Source organism: Musca domestica, unplaced genomic scaffold, assembly GCF_030504385.1.
Source record: "Musca domestica strain aabys unplaced genomic scaffold, Musca_domestica.polishedcontigs.V.1.1 17, whole genome shotgun sequence".
Classification (NCBI taxonomy): Eukaryota; Metazoa; Arthropoda; class Insecta; order Diptera; family Muscidae; genus Musca; species Musca domestica.
The window spans coordinates 313,415-335,075 of record NW_026712230.1 but is presented as its reverse complement, the minus strand read 5'-3'; the positions used below and the strand labels follow the sequence as shown (position 1 = coordinate 335,075).

The 21,661-nt window shown below is 35.1% G+C and overlaps 1 protein-coding gene across 2 annotated transcripts in view; it reads left to right on the top strand.

Moving 5' to 3' along the window:
• Window positions 1-21,661, top strand: part of LOC131801555 (zwei Ig domain protein zig-8-like) — a 356,956-nt gene that overhangs the window by 200,102 nt on the left and 135,193 nt on the right. The gene's annotated exons all lie outside the window — the stretch shown is intronic.

Here is a 21,661-nt window from a genome sequence, read left to right as displayed (position 1 = left end):
CGGGGTACCGTTATATGGGAGCTATACGTTATCGTTAACCTATATAGAGAATTCTCTGTCGGGGGGGTAAAGTGCTCACAAAGAACCCCTTGTGACCATTCCGTTGAAAAATATGGCTAAAAACATCAAAATACCGAAGATCGGGGGTACCGTTATATGAGGGCTATACGATATCGCGGACCTATATAGATAATTCTCTGCCGAGGTATAAAGTACCCACAAGGAAGTCCTTGTGTGAATTTTCAGACAATTCCATTGGAAATAGTGGCTAAAATCATTAAAGTACCGAATATAGGGGAGTACCATTATATGGGGAATATACGATATCGTGGACCTGTATAGACAATTCTCTCTCAGGGGGTAAAGTACTCACAAGGAACTACTTGTGTGGATTTTAAGACAATTCCATTGAAAAGTGTGGATAACATCATCAGAATACCGTATATCGGGTGGTACAGTTATATGGGGATATACGATATCGTGGACCTATATAGATAATTCTTTTTGAGGGTGTAAAATGTCCACAAGGGACTTCTTTTGTGGAATTTCAGACAATTCCATTGAAAAATGTGGATAAAATCATCAAAATACCAAATATTGGGGGTACCGTTATATGGGGGCTATACGATATCGTTGACCGATATAGCCCATCTTCGAACTTGAGCTGCCAGCAGACAAAAGAGAGATCTGTGCAAAATTTTAGCTTCCTATCTTAATTCGTTTAGACTGTAGCGTGATTACAACAGACGGACGGACAGGGCTAAATCGTCTTCGAATTTTACGCTGATCAAGAATATATACTTTGTTGGGTCTAATATGATTATTTCGATGAGTTACAAACGGAATGACGAACTTAATATACCCTCCATACTTTTTTTGGTGGAGGGTATAAAAATGTCTTTAATATTTCGAATTAATGAGAAAGAAGACTTATAGTTCCTCCTGGTGATCTCCAATGAATCGCATTCTTGGTCTATTTTTTTTTTTTTTTTGTAAACAAAGTAGATTAAAAGTCATTTGTTTGGCTTACGAACGGTCCCTATGAAAATTGGTGATAATCGGTCCAGATTTAGATAAAGCGCCTCTATATATCTTGCTTCATTTTCAGTTCTATTGTGCACCATATGTGTAATAGTATTAAAAATTTGGTCAGTTCAGATATAGCTACAGTTCCCATATATATGTGCAATATATTTAAGTCCCGCACAGCTGTAATATGTATACCATAGAAAATAGCGTTCTATAGAATTTGGCTAAGATTTGGGTATAACTCCTTCGTTGTGCACGAATTTAATCTGGAAGCAAATACGTCATATTTTTTCGTTATATCCCATATGTTGGCATATCCTTCAAATAACGTGTTTTAAATATTTTGACATTCTAAAGATCCTTTGAAATAGGTTGTATAAATAGAACTACAAATTGTGAAGTTATTATTAGTCGTCCTCACCATACAAAACTCTTCATATTTCTAATGTAACCGCTTTATCATGAAATCTCTAAATAGATAGTGTACACAATCAGTGGCATAAAACAGTTCTATATTTGTACACATTAGGCTGAATTACCCACACCCACACCCAAACATGTTTCTTCTTACATTGTGTGTAGCATGCTTAATAGTGAAACAGATTTATCATGCTCATAGTGACAGCTATAATTACGGAAAATATTATTATCTCTTTCGATCTGATTGCCGTGCTACTGCCACCCCATCGAGCCTGGCAAATACCACTGCCAGCCAAACACAAATCCGTGAATACACGAACTCGATTGAACACCTTTACACAAGTGTGCCGATGCAAATGTAAATATTCATGGGCCGTGTGTATTTAGATGTATGTATGCATGTATGTATGTATAACTCAATACATGCTCTCATTACCAACGAGATGAAATCGAAGGCGGCTGGCTGGCTTAGATGGGTCTTTATCGGCGTGACTATACATGAATGGCTAATATGCAAACAACTGTCAAATCCATTATCTATTTAATGCAGCTACCGAGTGGTTCATGCAAGGATAATTACACAGCTGACATTTATCCGTCGTTTGCACCGACAAGACTTTGAATTCGATTCGAACATTTATTGTTGACGTAGCATTCATTTGGCGTACTAGTTTCCGAACATTACTTCAAATCATATTCGTGTTCAATTTATGGCATGGGGACTGCTCTCCATGTCCAAGTCATTGGTCTGCTAACACATTTGCCCATCAACATTCTATCGGCATGTGGTTGGGCAAGCATTGTGTGATTTGAGTGTTCAATGGTCTTAATTTGCGGTGCTTTGTGTAACAGACTTACAAATAGATCATATTTAGGGTCACTGAAGTCACAGAAGTATAGTGTGGAGGCAGTTTTTCAGATGCTCTTTTTGCTCTAACAAAATCTAAAAAATGTCTCACATAAGGACAAATATTGTGATGACAATTTATTCCTTGGATTACCACATGTTTGAACGCTTGTACGGTGCATTTAAATCGACTTAATTTCACCTGTTAAAATTTCTAGATCATGCTGTTGTTCGTTAATCCATTGGCATTAATATGTCAACTTAATGGAATATTTTGATAAAAACTAAAATTATATTAATTTGGTATGGTCATTAGCATTGACTTGTGTCTTTGGGCCACAGGTGTCCAAACATTAATAAGCAATATTTCGTATGATAAATGGGAAACATAGAAAAAAAAAACTTGCTAAAGGCATTAAATCAATGAGCCAATTAAAAAGGATAGTTTAATGGGAATTCAGATTTTAGGTGACGTTAAAATAACTTCTAAACCTTTATTAATGCTAGAAAATATTTTGGAATAAAATGCTTTAAAATATCCAAAAATTTTACTGACACACATATATGTTTGCTTATATGTATTGGTTTTGGTCCAAATTGTTGGCTTGTAAATCAAATAGTTCCGATAAAGGTTTCAATTAACAAATCTTTGCAAAATTAAGAGAAATTCTTTCATATCAATTACAAAATAGAACACGTAATCCATTAATTATATTTATGACACCTCACAAATGCTTTTAGACGACACGTTTATGGTTTATTCCTACATCCATATAAACCGAACGTACGTATATATATGCCTTCATACGTACATATATATGGTTATGTGGTTCAATCATCGTAATAATTTGTTAGGAATATTTTTTTTCCAAAAGACGAGGGACACATTCGTTCAGGGACACCTTCGTGTCTGAAAGGAAGAAAAATATGCTGCTTTCGTTTTTGTGGCAGTACTAAACTTTCGTTCAAATTACTTTTTATAAACATACAGGGTAAGATAAAAAAAAACTGCAACCAACTTCAAACTGCTGTCATTTCTAAAACGCTCGTCCGACAGCTGTTAAAATTATTCCAGTGAGAGCGCATTATATTGTTTACAAGCGTTCTAAAGAATTTTGGTGAAAAATTTCCAGAAAAAAAGTTATTCGTGATGGAATTCAAGCGTGATTGTGTGATTTCTTTATATTTGGCTGGAAAACCACAAGTGGCTATCGTTAGAGCACTCCAGCATTTAAATGAGAATAAATCGTATATGTCTCGTACCATCGATCGTTATCGTGATACTGGTAGCGTAGCCCGACATCAAGGAAGTGGGCGGAAGAAAACAGCAACATCAGCAGAAATGATTCGAAAATTAAAGAAGCGACTTGATCGAAACCCGCGTCGCAGTGGCCGAAAAATGGCTCGTGAGCTGAACATATCGCAATATTTCATTCAGCAAATATTGAATAATAAGATCGTGGTAAAGCCATTGAAATTCCAACAAGTGCAAGAACTTACACCGCAACAGAAAGAAAATAGACTCAAAAGAGCTAAAGAGTTGCTTCGATTGGCCGAAACTGGTGAACTGCCGAATTTGGTTTTCTCCGATGAGAAAACATTCGTTGTCCAGCAGTTTGTAAACAAACAAAGAGGTCAGCTAAAAATGTGCAGCTTCGGTTGGCCACCAGAACTGAAGCGCCGGCCATGGTGATGATGTGGGCCGCCATAATAGCCGATGGTCGCTCTCCGCTCGTATTAATCGGCCGTGGTATCAGAATAAATGCCGAATATCGCGAAAATATTCTGGGGTTTGTATTAAAGCCTTGGGCACGCAAACATTTTGACCGCAGACCTTGGACATTCCAACAGGGCTCAGCACCATCGCACACAGCACGCGCCACCCAAGAATGGTTACAAAATGAGGTTCCTCGTTTCATTTCGAGCGCACAATGGGTCTATGGAATGCAATTTTGAGTCCAAATTTTTGGCTTACAGAAAATGTTATTCGTAAAATTTCTCTGTAAATATGATTTTTATGCTAACATGTCACTGTTGTGAGCAGCGCTCCTACATATATTACACATTAACCATTTTTCCATAATGCATTTGGGCTTGTCCTTACCGTTTTAGGTCTTTGCACTGGATATGAATATATTTACAAATAACACTGAACAGAACCTAATTTGCAGCCCTGGCTTAAAATATGCAATGTAAAGGAGGAAAGATAGTTAATGTGAAAAATATGTAGAGGTGCTGTTAATAGAAGAAAAATGTAATGCCCAAAATTTGGGATCAAAATTGTATTCCATTGATGTTTTCAAATAATTGAAAACTACATTTTCTGTTAAAACAACTTAACATTGTTCGTTATGTTGTTATGATATCGTAATAACAGAGATAAATCCTCCTGGTGACAATTTTTTGACTCTGACTTGTCTTGCCTTTATACTTCTATGTCTTTGTGATATGGGCTCGTTCTCACAACCGTATTATGGGAGAAGGGAATTTGTATCATATCTAGGATAATTGGTAGTGAAAATGAGCTATTTCGACCCACGTTAAGTTAAATACCCCATATAATCGTATTTCATAATTCATAACCGAAGTAGCAGTGTAATATTTAGTGGTCTTGGTATGGAACCTTCGGATTTGAAGACATCACATCAGTTGCAACGAAGCCCCAAAATAATAAATTGCACTATATTTGGTATTGGGTGAAGAGATATAGCTGTTGGTATCTGGTGTCAGATCTGGTGGGGGTTGCGGAAATGTGTACAATAATTGAAAAATTTAGTATTGGATGAAGAAATAGATCTGTAATCCTGAAATTTAATATAGATGTCATTGTTGGTGTCTGTTGTTGAAATTGTACGAAAATTACTAAATGGTACTAAATTTGGTATGGGGGTCTCTGTTGGTATATGGAATTGAGATACGGGGATGGATTTGCAAATAATACTAAATTTGATATTGGGCGATTGTATCCATCAATTATTGGCATTTTGAAAGTCCTAGTCAATATTTTTGAAATTTTATTTATTAGTGCCTAGTCATTATCTAATCTGCCAAAAATATTCAATATTTTCAGGTTTGGAACAACGTTTTTATATGACTAACCTCATTGATATTAAATAACCTAATATGCTTTCATATTGCTAGCATATATAATTACTAAAAAAGTTTATTAAATAATTAATTTCTAACACCACAACAAAAAATTAATTGCGTTAATACATAAAAAGAATTCAATGAGGATTGACTGATTGATGGGCTAATTCATCAAAGCCAATACAAAACGTCTTAGTTGAAATATTCAAATTTTGAGTGAGTGATTGGAATTTGCAAAACCTGTCATTCTTAACACGCAAACAACAATACACCAAAGTACCAGTACAAAGTGATCTTCCAAGAAAAAAAAAACGGGCGGGCCGAACTTTAAATACCGCTAAAATTATCAAATTACCGAATATTTGGAGGTACCATTGTAGGGAGCTATACGAAGACGTTGACCTGTACAGACAGTTTTCAATTACCAAGTTTGAAACAATTCCGGTGAATAATATCGCCAAAATCATCAAAATACTGAATATCGGGGGGTACCGTTATATGGGGCTATACGAAGACCTGCACAGACAATTTTCAGTCATAGGCTGTAGTGTTCATTTCAAATTTCAAATGCCAAATTTGAAACAATTCCGATGAATAATGTCGCTAAAATAATCAAAATACCAAATATCGGGAGGTACCGTTATATGGGGCTATCCCAAAAGTCCTGCAGACATAACATACATTTGGGTAAAATTGTATCAATATACTTCAATTCGTGCGGAAGCTAGAGTGATTTCCACAGACGGACCGACATTGCAAACCGACACAGAATTTTATTCTGATCAATAATATATACTTTATGGGGTGTAAAATACATATTTCGAGGTGGTGTACAAACGGAAGGACATTCAATACTATGGTGGAGGGTATAAAAATGGAAAAACGATGTTGAAAAATCCTCATTGGGGACTCGCTGAAGAGTTTACATTTTTGACAGAAATAGTCCTATTTTGTTATGAGTTGTCTTACCAAAGACTATATAAAAGTTCCACAAAATTTTTTAAATTGTGGAAGAGGGAGGTTTGATTTATGTTACTTTGCAATGTAAACGTTCTAAAGGCCGATACAATTGTCTTCTTGTGTTTTAATTATTAATTAAAAAACAACATTGCATACCATATTTTTAAAAAATTTGGAAACATTTTATAATAAGCATATTTAAAAAGACGCCAAAATGTTTTTGAATTGTAAATCATTGGTTAAAATATTGAAGAAGAGATCGTATGTTTTACGACTTCCACAGAAACTTATGTAAATTAAACTATGCTTGGAAGTCCTAATATATATGCATTCATATTTAATAGTTTTCCTCACTTTGTTTCAACATTTGAACTCATCTCATTTAAACGCGTGCTGACAATAATATGAACAATATACACATATAATAACAAAGTGATAGTCGTGATTTCATCACAGAATTTATCGCTGCTCACTTGTCAACAACCATTTATGAAGTCAACATTTATTACATAACAATGGATCAGGTATGTATGTGTTTTGAATGTACGTATGGCTGTATGCGCACGTATGGCTGTGTATGTGTGTATAATTTATTTAATGAATACAACCTACGGAACCGGCAAATAATTACTTTTGGTAACAGGTTTCTGCCGTTTCCACGTATTTATTTCATTATTAATTGCAATCAGAGCTACAATAACAACAAGACCAACAACTAAAGAAAAATTACATAAATGTCATAAATAAATACGACCACCTACACAGCTGCCGTCACATGTGCAAAGTGTAAACACAAGTAAACGGAAGTAAGTAAGGAAGTGAAGAACGAAGGAAGGAGAGAAGAAGAAGATTGTTGACAGGGTAAGACTGCCTGTATATGACAAGTAACGTGTTATTGTTTTTACGCATTCATCAAAAGTTTCTGTTGCCTGCTCACAGGGTTTGTTCACAGCACTATTCGCATATATGGAGCTTCCGAACAGTTACATGAAGTTAATATGTTATTATTATTATTTTTTTTATTTTTTTAAAGAATAAAAAAAATATATTGTTCTTTTTAAATGGATACAACTCGTTGCAAGTAAATTAATAACAAATAGAGATTGCGAATTCGAGGTGCACCCCCGAAAATGTCGATACTAAATGTCGATTAAATAAAGACTTATTTATTGACATTCGTCACTAACAATTTACATATAAGTACTCATGAGTTTTTGAAAATAATACTATAGTTTCTTGGGCATGCTGATACGGGTCAGTTGACGATTTCATTGTGCAGTAAAATGTGGCATTTGTGGGAAAAGGATAAATTATTGTAAGTTTATTATACCCTCCACCATTCATTCTATAGGGTATATTAACTTTGTCATTCGGTTTGTAACTCCCGTTTATAACACCTCGAAATATTGGACACAGGATTGAACACAATCCGGCTGTCACATTAAACTTGATATGAAGTTAGGTGTAAAGTCAAAAAAGAAACCTATTCAAATAGATCAAAAACAGAGTTTAAGGTTGGGCAGAAGTCTACGAATTTGTATAGTCATCGTATTTAACGGCTGAAATAGACCACAACTTTGATGGTAAAAATACAATAATTTCCATTAATCTGCGAATATTTTTAATTCAGGCGAAATCGTAAATACACAAATAGTGCACTTCTGACCGCAACATTGATACTGATTTACGAGATATCGGATTTAAAGCAAAATATATACAATCGATATACATCAATGAAGGTGATATTAGAAATACCGCTTATAACTCGAGGATGGCTTAGCCGATTTCGACAAATCTCACCAATTCTGAAGACATTCAAAGTGGCAGGAAAGCCAAAAAAAGCCCATAAAAATGTGAATATTTTTGTGATTTTTTCACTATTTTTCGCACGAGATTTTTTAATTTTTCGTACAGTATTAAGTTATACTACACTATTTATTAGGGGTACTATATTAAGGTCATAATTATCGTTGGATCCTCACGATGAGGATAGTGTTAAGGTCAAAATGCGGCCTATTTGTTTTTGAAGGTTAAGTTAGAAGGAAAACAATTTTTGTGTGATTGTTATACCCTTTCTACTTTGTGCATTTGTTTGTAAAAGGCAAAAGGAAATGATAGAAAGGAAAGAAAGGAAAGAAAAGATAGACTCATAGTACCATTTGATGATCTGCATACAATCACAATATGAGTCTATTTCTATATATCTGTCCATGTATTTTTGTAAACAAAGAACAGATCGCATTTATTGCCCGATCCAGATTAAATTTTGCACAAGTCATTTGTTTGACCCTTTTTTGACGAATCCTATTAAAATAATAAGATAATCGGTCAAAATTTAACTCCCATATATATCTTCATAAGTGTAATATCAGCCCAAATAATATGGAATTTTGCATATCGACCAAAAGAAAAGAGGTATTTCAAGTTTGATCGAAATCGGTTCAGATATAGCTATAGCTTCCATATATATTGTTCATCCGATTTGATATGTTTGTCCTCCGCAGCTGTAATATACACTCTGTAACAACGATATTTGGGGAAATCTATCAAATACGGAACAGAAATACAAAATTTCTAAATTTTATCGAGATCGGTTCAAATTTGGATATATGTATCTCTCATATACATTTTCGTCCGATTTGCTTTTATTGTTTACCAAAAGTGTAATATTAAAGCAGTTATCACCAAATTGAGTATAGAAATAGGTATCTCAAATTTGGTGAAAATCGGTTCAGATATAGCTATAGCTCCCATATATATTGTTCATCCGATTTTTTATATTTTTATTTGTTATCTATGTAGGGTAGCTCTACTAAATATACAAGCGGTGTAGGGTGTCATAAAGTCGCCTTGCCCGATTTTTAGTCTTTCTTTACTGGTTTTTATACCCTACAACACTATGTGTTGGGGGTATTATAAGTTTGATTGGGCCAAAAATTATGTAATAAATATATTGGTTTCCCACATAGGAAAGTATATAGGTATCTTCCTATCTCGCCAAGCTGAGTCGATCTAGCTATGTATGTCCGTCCGTCCGTCTGTCCATGTTAATTTGTAATCACTCTACAGGTCGCAATTATAGCCCGATCTTCACGAAATTTAGAATGGAGGTGGGGCTAGGGTCAGAATAGAACCCTATTTCTTTTGGAGATGATTGCATTATATTTAGGGGTTGAAATGGACCAAAAACTGAAAAAATCCTGATTTTGAAGTTTCTCTACAGGTCGCAATTATAGACCAATCGACACGGATGTCAGCATGGGTCTAGAGCTTAGGGCTGGGCAGAAGCCTTCCAATTTTGATGGTCATCGGGTAATATTTAATGAGTGAAATCGACCATAACATTTGTATTAAATAAAAGTCAAATTTTCCATTAAACGGCGAATATTTTTAATCCCAGCGAAATCAGTAAAAGTAAATATATCGGTTATATATAGCGAAATATATATAATGTATATATAGAAGGAAGGGAATGTTAGCTAAAATGCTTATATCTCAAGAATGGCTAGACCGATTTCGACAAATTTTGTCAATTCAGAATGCCCTCTTGACATAAAAGTAGAAAATCTAAAAAATCGCATAAAAACATGCCTATAATGATGTTAATATAGATTTTGTAGTATTTTGTGACACAATTTTATTTTTTCATATTTTTTATCGCATGCAATTTTTTAATTTGACTTATAATATTGAATTGTAAATTTTGTAATATTTTTTTCATTTTACAACACAGGTTGTGGCTAATATATACAGATTGCAATTATCCTCACGAAAAAGGGTAGGGTTAGGATCAGAATGGCTAGACCTATGGTTTTCAAACATGTCCGCAATATATTTAGGGGTTGAAATGGACCCTGATTTTGCAGCCGTTATAAAGTTAACCAAGTGAATCCAAAGGAAATCTCGCATGAAGTTAGAGTTTAGGACAGCGGGTAGAATGGACCACTACTTTTGTGTGTAAAAATACCACCATTACTTACAGGCGATATCCGAAATTCACAAAAGGCGAATTTTTGGCTTTTTTATGCTGATTTCGTTGATGAATAAAGCCCAATATCGTAGGTAAGCAAATTATATAGATGAGTTTAAATTTGGTGATACAGAGGTCCCTCTTGCTTTTGGAGTTGATCGCAAAATATTTAGGGGTTCAAATGAACCAAAAACAAAAAAAAAAATTCCTGCTCACACAATTGAAGAGAGTTAAGAACAGGGAAGAATTCTAGAATTTTGGATAACCATTGTTATATGTAGCTGTAAAATGGATCACTTTAACGATGGAGTGTGTAAATATTGATTAAATGTCCCTTGCCAAAGAGCTAAGTGTAATCTGGGCAGTGCTCTATGACATCATTTCAAAAGCGAAATCTTCCAAAATGAATTTGGACATAAGGTGGCTTCTAACATATTGTAGTGTTGTAGGGTATCACATGGTCGGCCCCGCACAACTATAGCCTTTGCTTACTTGTTATACCTATCAGTGCCAATTTCACCGCTCAATGTGGCATTATTTTGAAAAATCCACCAAAATGGGTTTGGCCCTAAGGGGGCTCCCAATATATTATAGTATTATAGGATATCACATGGTCGGCCCCGCATACTATAGGTTATGTTTACTCATTAAATCACCACTTTTATGTAAATGTAAAACTAATTACTATTGTGTGTTAATTACATTTTGCTTCTTTTACCTCCTCACAATCCCGATGAATGAAAACGAGTTAATAATATTATTTTGACTGAAAGTATGCAAATTCATACAAGAGATATTTACTAAGAAACTGTTTTCTAATCTTTTACGTTATTTTGAAGCGGTATATTTTTGAAATTTCAAAATTGGTACCTTTTACTAGCTTTCAATAGATTAGCCAAGATAAATACTTATTACATGAAAATCATTATTTTTTTTCGAAATTATAGAAAATTTCCCATTAAAAATCGTTCGATCACATTTGAACATTGTTGCTGAGCAAATTTCTGCTGCAAACACTCATTAACTCAACTGTTAAAATTGCTCTTTCATTGCTATCATCCCAATACTATCATTTACTGAATCTTTGCGTTATCGAACAAAATCTACGTTGTTATAAATGTTTGTATAGGATAATACACCAATTAACAGTTCAAAAATAACTGTTCCTAACTTCGGCAAAAAAAATAAAAACTAATCATCATTCCAAAACAATTTTTCATGACCAATTATTTCTTTCAAGATCAGCTTAATGATCTGAAATTTGCTGTGAACATGAAAACGAAAGAGAGATAATACACTCTCGCTCTCTCTAGCTTTTCTTTCACTGCAAACTTCAGATAATTAAGCTCATCTCAAAAAAAAACGTAAATATTTGATAATCACCTCAACAAGGCATAACTCATAAATTCTCAAAAAAAAAAAAAATAAATAAATAAATAAATTATAATTAAAGAAAATTTAGGAAGAACATTACCAAACATAAATTCGTACATATCATAAAAAATATGAGAATATTTTAATATACTATTCAACTAAAAATCCTATTAACATTTTTCTTAGTAATTACTCTTAAAGGCAACTTATATCTACTTTTTACACCATACATAAGACCTTTACACAAATTTTGGATTCAATAACATCATGACACATTGAGCTATGTCCCATATTATGTCAGTCACCCTGTGAGACTTGTTATTGTGTGTGCGTGTTTTAAATAAAAGTCTCTTTAATATCCTTCGCCCTTCGGTACAGTTGAAAATGTTTCCTCAGATAAAGCGAAAAGCATTTAAAAATGTTGTCACAACCGCCGCACCGCACCAAATCTTCAACGGGACGCCTCTTATGAGGATTGCAAATTCTCTAAAGGTTTCCCCGTTGTCGTAGTCGTTGTTGTTATTGTTGTTAATGAAACCACTAAACAAACACATTTACATTTCTTTTGTTGTGAAGGCAAGTTTACATCTATGACCTCCCATGAACACAAACTTGTACCGAATATTGTGTTTTAATGGTCCCAATGTATTTGGGAGCAAGGCAGAACGGTTGAAAGTCAAACCTGAAATAAAGAAGAGCCAACATGTGTAGCAAAACATTGGTGTGTTGTGTGGTCGTTATGGGCATTTAATAGAACTTTTACAATAACGTATTTGTAAGTGTATTTCAAATAATATTTGCTACGCACATATGTGTGTGTGTGTGTGTGTGTGTAGTTCCTAGGAACATATTTGCACAATATCACATTCATACTTTTGGTAAAATACCAAACGCAATATGAAGGGCCTTCATGGAAAGGCCTTTTGCATGAACTTTGGAAAAGAAACCAGAAACCAAGGTCTATTGTTTGATGTGTCCTACTAATTTTGTAAACGTAATTTTTGCTAATACCGACTTCTGCTGAAGTTCAATAAAAAGGACCCAAATTATCTATGTTTCCCGGAATCTCATACAATTCAGGCCAAATAAAATCACATTCACACAAATTTGACCTAAAAATAGGATTGTTTGTAGAATTTGCTATAAATGCAGGCCTTGGAAATCTCAAGCCTGAACTAATTCCCTTTCACCTCTCTTCTTCTTTTTCTTCTTGTCGTTTTACCGGAAGGAATATTCACAATACTATTTGTCGTAATAGGTACGGCACAGATAGCGGCAAACAACACAAAAGTGTCTCATAACAACAATTGTTAACAATTTTTAGGTATTAAGTGGTGAAAGTGTTGTTAACACAAATAAAATGTTCTCTAACAATGGAGGCAATAATATACGCATTAAAGCAATAGTAGCAGCAGCAGCAGCAGCAGCAACAACAACATCAGCACCAGTCGCAATATCACCAATGGCCATATGTTGTACACTCACATACGATTCCAACGACTGACACTGTTTCAGCCAGTGAGTAGTATTGTGTTGGAAAGTACGCCATCACCAACTGCAATAACCGCCACAACAATGCGACGAAATAATTTTGGTCTCTAGGCGATATACTTGTGTGCGTATGTGTGTGGGAATTCTTCGAAATTCCAGCTAGGACAGGAAATATTTTAACAATTGCTGCCAAATTAAATATTCAACTTTAATGTGTTTCATTTCTTTATTACCTAGCGCCTAGCATTGGGTGGATGTTCACGTCGTGGGCATAACTTTTCCATGAAGACCCTGACTTCGAGAACAATGGCAACCAAAATCTTTTTTAGCATAAACAGCACATAAACAAACAATAAACAAAATCTCGTACAAAGGGACCAAACAAATAATAATAACAGCAGCAGCAACAACAACAACAACAACAACAACAGCAACAATAAGAACAACAATAATAATAATGAAACAATAAACAAAAGTTCACAATAAAATATAATCTCAGAGTTTACTAGACTTCCGTTTTATAGTGGTATGTCGTAGGTTCGTTTGTTGTATTGCCCTTTGTTCCCTGGAAATTTATTTCAGCTTTTTTATGAACGTGAAAATACTTACAACTTGCCTGGGAGCGAAGAGTTCTCACACAAAGGCCGATTTGATGAAGTGCATGTTCCACCCGATGTTAAACCCAACGTTAAGTGACATTAAAGTGCATGCACATGGAGTGCATGAGGTTGTCCACACAGACTCACACACACGCCCCATGTTTACCTACACACACACACACACACACACACATACATCAAGAGAATAAAAACAACGTAAATATAAACATCCGGAGGAACAGATGTCTGCATGTGAATAATAAAAGTAAAGAATAAAAGCGAACACAAAAAGGCTCATTATGTCTACTCGATTCCATCGTAATTATTCGCATATAAACGTATGTACATACACCTTCATACGAATGCATTCGTGGGCTGAATGCAGTTCGTTCTCCTTTTCCAACGCTGGTGAATGCAGTTCGAAATTAACAGTGTGAGGGAATCATGTACAGTGTCTAAAAACAAGCGTTATTTTTGGTAAATACGAAATTCCTCAGACTGATATTTTCATTTAAACATACAGTGGAAATTACTACCGGTTGCAAGAAAATATATAATTTTCTTTAAATTTTATTTTTTTTTTTTTGCAAAAAATAAGCCAAAGGAATTGTTAGAAGTTAGAAGACGATAGCAAATTTCACTTTTTTCACATGTTTTAAAATCTAAATATTTTTTTTCTCAGAGAGTTGACTTACAGGTTTGCATTTCATTATAAGAAATACCGATCTTTACCAAAGGTGTAACATACATACAATAACAATCGCCATAAAAACACGAAAAAATATGTAGATTTTAATCTACATAATATAGATTCTAATCCTTAAGAAAGTAGAAAAAAGACATGGAAACATTTTAAACAGTCCATGTTATGGTAACCCCAAACTAAAGGTACTATATGGATAACCGAACAACTGGATTATTAAGTGTAATAGTTAGGCATCCACAATTTCTGACAAAACTGTTCCAAATTTTTGGTTAGGGCTACTGTTAAAAAATCAATAATGCTACTGAGGTTATGAATTGAAGAGATCATTCATTTCGATGTCAGAATAATAATTCGGTATATACACATACCGTTGCTCAAACATTAGATGTAGGCAGTTATTGTTTGTCCAAACATAGTTCACTAAAAAAATAAATAATATTTGTATTTAAATACTTATTTTATTCTTTATGCCAATATGCCCCATGGTGTGGGGGTGATATTTCTAGAAAGAAGTATACATTTGGTCAAGATGCAAAATTAAGATTCTAATTCAAAGATGGGCAATATCGGACCCAATTAAAAATTCTAAGTTTGAAATAAAAAATCAGTAAAGAAAGGTAAAAAGTCGGGCGGTCAACTACCCATAAATAATAAACGTTTATATTGAGAATATATGTGCAGAAGCCCGTATAATTTGAAATCATTTCACGGAGGCATTTGTATGTCCCAACTTTGAGAACGCTTTCAAATTTGTAGCATTTGCTTACAGGCTAAATTTGGTCGAATGTGCCTATGTCCATCCCATTCGGGCTAATAGTATTCAAATTTGACAGATGTACAGGGTTGCTCATATTCGACGGACCTTTGGGCCCTTTGGGCCCATTCCAATCGACGAGGCTTGTCCGCAGGCAACATTCTTTGCGTCAATTGAATTTTGTACGGGAACAAATGCAAATCAATGCGAATAATCCGTTGTAAAGTGGATCGAGCCATGCCCAACTGCTGAGAACGGCGTTTTTGAGATGTCGACTTTTATATGGCCTCTTCGGATTAGAAAGAAACTTACAAACAATTAATGGTGTTCTAAGAAGGCGCACTTCTCACATTTTTTAATGTTTTAAAAGCACGTTGAGTTTTCACAATTGACTTCTTCTGTTGAATGTAAATTTCAACTGTTTCAGAGCGCTCGCGTGGCGTGTATTGGTTCATGGTAAAAATCTGCTTGGACTGACGCTTCAAACGCGGTATGTAATTAAGCGATGTGACATCTCTGTCAAAAGTTATGGCGTTGCCAGATGCAAGTCTGTCAAATTTGAATAATATTAGCCCGAATGGGATGGATATAGGCACATTCGACCAAATAAATAAAAACAACAAAATGAAACGCCTTAACTTTTACACTTTTTATACCCTACACAACAAGGTGGTCAGAGTATTATGTCTTTGTGCATTTGTTTGTAACAGGAAAAAGGAAACGAGATAGACCCATAGTTCCTTTTGATGATCTGCATAGAATCACATTCTGAGTCGATTTATGCATGTCCGTCCGTCCGTCTGTCCATGAATTTTTGTAAACAAAGTACAGTTCGCATTTATTGCCCTATCCAGATGAAATTTTGCACAAATCATTTGTTTGGCCCAAGGACGAACCCTATTGAAATTGGAGATAATCGGTAAAAATTTAGATATAGCTCCCATATATGTATTCGTTCGATTTGCCTTCTATTGTGTACCAAACGTGTAATATCAGCCCGAATAGTATGGCATTTTGCACATACAACCAAATTAGGCCTGAAAATAAGTATGCCAAATGTGATCGAAATCGGTTCAGATATAGCTATAGCTCTTATATATATTGTTCATCCGATTTGTTATTTTTGTCCATCGCAGCCGTAATAGGCATTCTGTAACAACAATATTTGGGGAAATCTATCAAATACAGCTCTGAAATACGTTTGCTAAATTTTATCGAGATCAGCTCAGATTTGCATATAGCTCCCATACATAACTTCGTCCGATTTAGTTTTTGTTGTACACCAAACGTCTAATATTTGTCCAAATGGGATGGAATTTGGCACTTATGACCGAATTGAGTCTAGAAGCTGGTATGTCATATTTGGTGAAGATCGGTTCAGATATAGCTATAGCTCTCATATATACTGTTCATGCGATTTGTTATAATTGTTACCCACAGCCGTAATATACACTCCGTAACAACGACATTCAGGGAAATATATCAAATACAGCTCAGAAATATATTAGCTAAATTTTATCGAGATCGGTTCCGATCCCATATATGTATATTTATCCGATTTCAAATTAATTGAGCACCAAATGGGCAATACAAGTCCGAATTTAAAAGATACAAATGCTTCGGCATATTTAGTCCCTTGATAATCATTGCGTGTATGATTAAATTCTCCCATAAAAACTTTTAATTGTTATGCGGAGCTCTACTAAATTAGTAAAGTGGTGTAGGGTATCTCAAAGTCGGCCCCGCCCGACTTTAAGACTTTCTTTACTGTTTTTTTTTTTTAAATTTTGTTGAATGAAAGCAAAAATTGTCGGAAATAGCATCAAATTTGAGAAAAAATTATCAAATCAAATTATGAACTTCAAACGGCCACGCTGCCCGAATGTTGCTCTGCGGTATTTTGATCCATTCCCGGCGAGGCGCTTACTTGAGGTGATCGACACTTTGGCCATTACCATGGCCGGCCCTTGAGTTCAGGTGGCCAACCGATGGTGCACATTTTCAGCTAACCTCTTTGGCAAGTAAACATGATCATTTTGTTTGTTTACAAACTGCTGGACAACGAATGTTTTCTCATCGCAGAAAACCAAATTTGGCAGTTCACCACTTTCGGCCAAGCGATGCAACTTTTTATCTCTTTTGAGTCTAATTTATTTCTGTTGTTGTGTAAGTTCTTGCATTTTTGGAATATCAGTGGCTTTACCCCGCCCCCATTTTTCAATATTTGGCGAGTGTAATATTGCGATATGTTCAGTTCAGGAGCCATTTTCGGCCACTGCGGCGCGGGTTTCAATCAAGTCGCTTCTTTACTTTTCGAACCATATCTGCTGATGTTGCCGTTTTCTTTCGTCTGCCAAAATGCTTTTGTAAGCTTGTAAAAAATATAATGAGCTGTCACTGGAATAATTTTAACAGCTGCCGGACAAGTGGATTAGAAATGACAGCAGTCTGAAGTTGGTTTCAGTTTTTTCATCTCACCCTGTATATCTGACACTGGTACCAAGTACCATTGTAATGGAGTGCATTTTTGGGCTGCTCGGGACCAAATTGCAGTTGCTGGGAAACTCATAGTTTTGGAATATTTTGGAATGTATGCAAAGGAATATATGACCATTAGGTACTTTTCTCCCACAAATATATAAATAACTCCTATTTGATAGATTTATATAAATTGTGCACCACATACTTCTGCAACGGATTCGTGTGAATACAATGTGCACACATATGCATGTGGGCATAAAATTCCAAACTCATTGTAAGTGCTCTGGAAATAGCGGAAATAAGGACGGGTAGTCATATAGGTCCGTTTGCATTAATATAAATTATCCGCACAAATGTGTGCGTACAAACCTCTTCGCCATGCACGGCGAAGGAATGCGAAGAAGTGAAATTGAAAACAACTGATTTATATTTCCGTTCTCCGTGCGTTGTGTTTACCCCAAGCATCCAATTAAGTTGAAAACTTTTAAATGCTCAACTCTTTCAGTTCTCAGTTGGCAATTCTCTCGTTTGCTTCCACACATATCGTTAAACATTGAATTGACTGTGTGTGTGTGTGTGTGCCAGTGTATGCACATTCCACGCTCCATTAGCTAAAGTTGTGGCGTCATCGCAATGGGCAAGGCTGGAGCACGGATATTAAGCCTTTAATTCGTACATAAAAATACGCAATCCTTTGACGGCAACTTGGCTTGTCTGCAATGCTCTCAATTACCAGAGAGATAGAAGTAAATGTAGTAATTGTGTCTCTCTCTTTGTGTGTGTGTGTCCGTGTGTTCGACACGTATGTGTGAAAACTAAATGTGGTGTGGGGAATGTGAGCTGCGCACAGCGGCGAATGACAAATAATTTACTTACTTCTGTAATACAGTCTGCATATTAAGTCGTGTTGAATTTTAACTTTAATTGCGCGCAAACACCGTTTTGCCATTTCACCAGTTTTCTACATTTGTGCGTTATTTTAATTAACTCATATAAATGCAAATGTAACGCTAGGCCTCGGATGTCCGACATGCGAAAGCCTCGGGGCTGTTATCGGCATCGCCTGTCTCATAGAATGTTTTGAGGTTGATGCTGTCCGCGTTGGATTCTCGTCTGCTGTCGATGTCGGTGACTATGGCATTTGCAAATGAATGGGTTGCTTGGTTTTCTGTTGTATTTTATAATTAAAATGCGATAAAGATGATGCAGATTCTAATTAATATAGTGCTGGTGTTGCTTTTTTGTGCGCAGCTAAAGAGTCATGACCAAAGTGCGAATGTGGCACTTTTGTTTCAGTCCAATGTGCCCCTTCAAAATTAGCTTACCCACATGTGATTTTATCAGCATAAGTAGTAATGATAAAAGACATGTCAGATTCTATGGAATTTTTATAAAAAGGCAATTGAAAATATGTAATTAGCCGCTAAGAATTGAAACATATCTAAACGGGCATGATCTGTTAATTAATGCAATCGTTTATGCAAAGCAAAGGGAAAAAAATATATATAAAATGGAAGGGATTGTCCGTACGTGTTGGAGGTATAATTATGTGCAAAAAGACTAAAAAGGATGCAAGTGGTTAACATAATTTGAATGGTAATTTACCGCCAATAATTTAATCCACTTGACGAAGGTTCTCCCGTTGCTGTCCTTTTATCAGAAATGTCTATTTGCCCAGTATTTGTATGGAAAAATTGAATGCTAGGGGATTAATTTGTTTTACATCAAAAATTCTTATTAGTTATAATAAGACTTTTTTTTAAAAAAAATTGTGGCTGTTTTCAAAACGAAAGGTATATTTCGGAATTACGTGAATTAATGTTTTAAATACTTTTGAGATTCAATTTATATTTCGGTGTATTACCTACTGGTCGCATGGTCGCATTTTTTTCTTCCTTCCAAAACAACTTTCATCCCATAGTGGTGTATACTACAAATACTGAAAAGTTAAGTATGTCTTATATACTTGATATGCTCGACGTCACCATCATACAGAGGCCACAAATGTATATCAAGCCATTTGGAATTACAATCAATTTCAAATATATTTGATAGCGCACTGTGGCGTATACTTAACAACTCATGTCATACTTCCATAACTTATCCGTCACATTGTACAAGGCTCCCCGCCCATTCAAACATTCAAGTCGTTGACAACAAATTATAGTGCCAGAGCACAAAAAACTCTTTAAATGCACCGAACTTTTAGTTTTTACAATCCACCATAACTTGGAGGTTACATTAATTTTGTCATTCAGTTTGTAACTCCTCAAAACCTCATGTAAGACATATGTAAGCATATGTATTCTTCTCAGCAAAATTAGAAGGCTACAGTTTTACACACATGTGTATTCTTTCAGTAGGCAGGTCCAGTTCGAACATTTGCATTATCCATACCACTTTTCCCGATATAACGACACCTTCCGATATTTGTCAAATTTAAATTTTATATATGTAACAACCCATAAATACTACATAATTTATTATTATTAGATGACCATCCCAAATTCCAGGCTTTAACGCTGTTCTAAGCTCTAACCTCATAAAAAATTCCATGTTCCTTAGTTGAGAACTGTAGGACGACTGTAAAATCAAGACAATTGTTAGGGTTTCGTCTATTTTAAACCCCATGGAGGACCATGCAGGACCAATATTTCGAGTTGTTACGTAATTTTTGACCCAATCAAAGTTGTAATACCCCCCACAGCTAATTCTTCGCAAATCTAAACAGCTGAAAATGGTGTAGTTTGAGTTTTCGGCGTTTTTAGCTATTATTTGTGATCGCAATAGATACCAGCCCTTTTTCCCGGTATATTAGGTTGAATATTGAGTGCCGATTATTTTTTTACAAATGTTTTCACCTCAAGGTGGTGTAAGTTATTAAAAATTAGGCGCTGCCGAACTTAACACTGGTTTACTTGTTTTATGTTTTATTGGACTGGATACTGAATTTCCCATAACACAGTGTGGCGTATTTTATTTTAAAATATTTTTTATGCATGAATATGAAAGTATATTTCAAATGATAAACATATTATTTCCTTTTTATGCCCTACACCACAAGGTGGTCAGGATATTATGTCTTTGTGCATTTGTTTGTAACAGGCAAAAGGAAACGAGATAGACCCATAGTTCCTTTTGATGATCTGCATAGAATCATATTCTGAGTCGATTTATGCATGTCCGTCCGGTCGTCCGTCTGTCTGTCCGTCCGTCCATCTGTCCGTCTGTCCATGTATTTTTGTAAACAAAGTACAGTTCGCATTTATTGCCCTATCCAGATGAAATTTTGCACATATCATTTGTTTGGCCCAAGGACGAACCCTATTGAAATTGGAGATAATCGGAAAAAATTTAGATACAGCTCCCATATATATCTTCGTCCGATTTGCCTTTTTTTGTGCACCAAACGTCTAATATTAACACATACAACTAAATTGAGCCTAGAAATAAGTATGCCAAATTTTATCGAGATCGGTTCCGATTTGTATATAGCTCCCATATATATTTTTATCCTATTTCAAATTAATTGTGCATCAAATGGGCAATACAAGACTGAATTTAAAAGGTTCAAATGCTTCAGCATATTTAGTCTTTTGAACTTTAAACTATAATTATAATTGTAGCGTGTATGATTGAACTCTCCCATAAAAACTTTTAATTGTTAAGTGGAGCTCTACTAAATTAGCAAAGTGGTGTAGGGTATCATAAAGTGGGCCCCGCCAGACTTTAAGACTTTCTTTACTGGTTATATATACATACATATATGACTATATAATTTGATCATTTATTGCCTCAAAATCTAACCAGACACCACCATCTGAAATTGGTATGAATTCTTTCTTTTCTAATAAATTGTCACTGCGTGTCTTGGGGTTAGACTTCACATAGAAATTTCTAATTATTTCGACAATGGCAGCATTCGCTTGAGTTGAACCAA